Raw genomic sequence first — 3,820 nt, forward strand, 5'->3', positions numbered from 1 at the left:
CGTCATGTCGGAGACTCTGCTTCGGGGAAACCTAGGGTCGAGCCTGAGGGGAGAGAAAGCACCCAAGGGTGAGCGTGTGTGTGAGCAAGGAGTCGAAAAGGGGCACCCGTCAGCTCAGTGGAGCTGCCTGCTGCGAAGGGACTCTGGTCCTAGCAGTTAAAGTCTCAGGTGGTGTGTGTGTGACTCCCTGGATGGTGTGTGAATGCTCGGGCGGCTGCTTCTCCCTTAACAGTCAGCACCATCCAACATATCACAGTGGACAGGAGGGGGATTGCACTTCCTCCTGGCATCAGGCAATTCCTCAGGGTGGCTCCTCTAATCACTCCCTTTTATGTGGACTTTGCTTTCCCCTGTCTGTTTACACTGACCTCTGCCAGGGAACTGTAGTCTGGTTCTTCACAAAGTGTCCAGCTAAGCCTCCTGGAGGGGTCCCTGCCAGCAGCCAGCGAGGTGGCCAGGCACAGTCCTCTGCACAGGAAGGGTGCGAATGCTGACAACCTTGAGCTGTTGGGCTGCTCTGCTTTTCAAAAGGAACAAGCAGTTCTGTGAATGAATTCAGGTTTCATCCTATATTTCCACAGATCAGAAGAGAGAACCCATTTTGTTTTCATTCTTCCCAGAAGCTTCCTTACCATGATTGACTAATTCATTTACATATTTTACACTATTTTTCATTGTCCTCTTGGTTGTTCATCAACTAGCAAACTAAACCAGCAGATATACTACTGAATGTGAAATTTTGTCCTGGCTGGCTCTGTGGATTGCTTATATCTCTCATTAATTAAAAAGTATTCATACACACATTCAAATGACCATTACATTTCCTTCTAAACATAGTAAATGCTTTTAACTTCCATTTAAAAAAAAATCATGGACTATCTTTTTTTTAAAAAAAACACGAATGACTGAACCAATGCCAATGTTTCTGCAGTTTTAACTGAGCAGCAGTAGAAATTGTAACTTAGATGCTGCTAATAACAGTTGGGCTACAAGTTATAAGTCTACTTATGAAGTTTGCCTGGTTTTTGTCATAGTCAAAAATTTGCATGCTCAAGACCTATGCTTGTTATCTGCCTGAAAAAATTGTCTTTGAATATGAATAGTGCTACAGTGAAGTGACCCCATGCTTGTGATCTTTGGCAGCCTGCCCCAGAAGAATAATAATGAGTCCATCTGCAAAGGATCTGGCACGTTGGCATTTATCTTTACCATGCCTCCTAGCCCCATACACACTTGACTTCCACTGAACTTTCTTTCACTCTCCTTTTAAAACTGATTTGAAGGAGGAAAAGGGGATTGATAAATGGGTATATCTTCTCTGCCGGCTTAATGCCTATGGAAGCTCTCACTGTATGGTAAAAGTGCTGTATGGCACTAAGTGAATATTGTGAACCCTGTTTGCAGATCAGCGTCTGCTTGGGAGAAATGAGATCCACCTCACTAAGCAGGGCAAAACTATTTTTGCTAACAGGATGGCTGACCTCATAAGGAGGGCTTTAAACTAGAAATGACAGAGGAGGGAGAGAGTAACCAGCAGCCCTGTGATGGAGTGACAGACAGGATCGCTGAGCAAAGGGCCTGGGGTGATGTGAAAGGAAGGGATCACAGAATCAACAAAATGGGGCTTAAGCAGGGTCACCTTCAGCTTTTGCATGTAATCAAGGAAGTGCCTACAAGGCACCATTATGGAAAAATACCTTAAACCCTCTCCGGGAACTCAACATACTAGGGTGCCTCCCTGAAGTGTCTGTACACTACTGCAGGCAGTATGGGGAATAAACATGATGAGTTAGAGACCTGTGTGGAGTTGCAGGGCTATGACCTTGTTGGGATCATGGAGACATGGTGGGATGACTCCCATGACTGGAGTGTTGCAATGGAGGGATACAGGCTTTTTAGGAAGTATAGCTGGGAAGACAAGGAGGGAGAACTGCCCTTTATGTGAGAGAGCAGCTGGAGTGCTTGGAGCTCTGCCTGGGGATGGATGAGGAGCCAACTGTGAGTTTATGGGTTAGGATGAAAGAGAAGACAGGTAAAGGTGACATTATAGTGCATGTCTGCTATAGGCCACCCGACCAGGAAGAATAAGTGGATGAGGCCCTCTACAGAGAAATAGGAGCAGCCTCAAGTTTCCAGGCCCCGGTCCTCATGGGGGACTTCAACCACCCCGATATCTGCTGGAGGGACAACACAGCAGGGCATCAGCAATCCTGGAGGTTCCTGGAGAGCATTGATGACAACTTCTTCCTCCAAGTGATAGAGGAGCTAACGAGGAGAGGTGCTTTGCTGGACCTCATACTCACTAACAAGGAAGGGCTCATTGGGGATGTTAAGGTTGAAGGCAGCCTTGGCTGCAGTGACCATGAGATGGTGGAGTTCAGGATCCTGAGGGCAGGGAGGAGGGTGAAAAGCAAGCTCACAACCCTGGACTTGAGGAGAGCAGACTCTGACCTCTTGAAAACTCTGCTTGGAAGAGTCCTGTGGGATAAGTCCCTGGAGTGAAGAGGGGCACAATAAAGCTGGTTAATATTCAGGGATCACCTCCACCAAGCTCAAGAGAGTTCCATCCAAACAAATAGGAAGTCAGGGAAAAATGCCAGGTGGCCTGCATGCATGAACAAGGAGCTCCTGGATAAATTAAAACACAAAAAGGAAGCATACAGAGGGTGGAAGCAAGGACAGGTAACGTGGGAGGAATAGAGACATTGTCCGAGCATCCAGAGGTGAATTTAGGAAAGCTAAAGTCCAAAAGGAATTGAATCTGGCCAGAGATGTCAAAGACAACAAGAGGGGCTTCTCTAAGTACATAGGCAACAAAAGGAAGACTAGGGAAAATATGAGCCCACTGCTGAATGAGATGGGAGACCTGGTGACACAGGACATGGAAAAGGCCGAAGTACTGAATGCTGCCTTTGCTTGTCTTTCCTAGCAAGATGGGCCTTCAGGAATCCCAGGTTCCAGAGACCCGAGGGAAAAGCTGGAGCAAGGAAGATCTACCCTTGGTGGATGAGGATCATGTCAGGGAATACTTAAGCAAACTGGACATACATAAGTCTACAGGCCCTGATGGGATGCACCCATGAGTGCTGAGGGAGATGGCAGATGTCATTGCAAGGCCACTCTCAATAATATTTGATCGATCATGGTGACTGGGAGAAGTGCCTGAAGATACTGAGTCCAGTCCTGTTCAACATCTTCATTAATGATCTGGATGATGGGGCAGAGTGTACCCTCAGCAAGTTTGCGGATGACACAAAACTGGGAGGAGTGGCTGATGCACCAGAGGGTTATACTGCCATCCAGAGGGACCTCCACAGGCTGGATAAATGGACTGGCAGTTCAATATGCAGTTCAACAAGGGAAAGTGCCAAGTCCTGCACCTGGGGAGGAACAGCCCCATGCACCAATATATGCTGGGGGCCACCCATCTGGAAAGCAGCTTTGCAGAAAAGGCCCTAGGGGTCCTGGTGGACACCAAGTTGAACATGAGCCAGCAATGTGCCCTTGCCGCAAAGGTGGCTAACAGTATCCCGGGCTGCATTAGGCAAAGCATTGACAGCAGGTCGAGGGAGGTGATCAACCACTCTGTTATTTTGTGGTTCTGTGTTAGGTTTTGTGCCATTTTTTTGCAAGTCCTGTGTGCATGTTGCTCCTACTAATAGTGGTATTTAGCATCTTGAATGAATGATGAAGTGTATTTATGCATATATCTAAATTTATACAACCTTTTTCATTAAAAAAATAACACTACCTCTGCCCCATAGAACATTTTATATTGCTTTTTGCCTCTCCATCTTTCACCCTCTCCTCATGACAATGT

Source organism: Nipponia nippon, unplaced genomic scaffold, assembly GCF_047370975.1.
Source record: "Nipponia nippon isolate SJK-2023a ecotype South Korea unplaced genomic scaffold, ASM4737097v1 scaffold_33, whole genome shotgun sequence".
NCBI classification, from domain to species: domain Eukaryota; kingdom Metazoa; phylum Chordata; class Aves; order Pelecaniformes; family Threskiornithidae; genus Nipponia; species Nipponia nippon.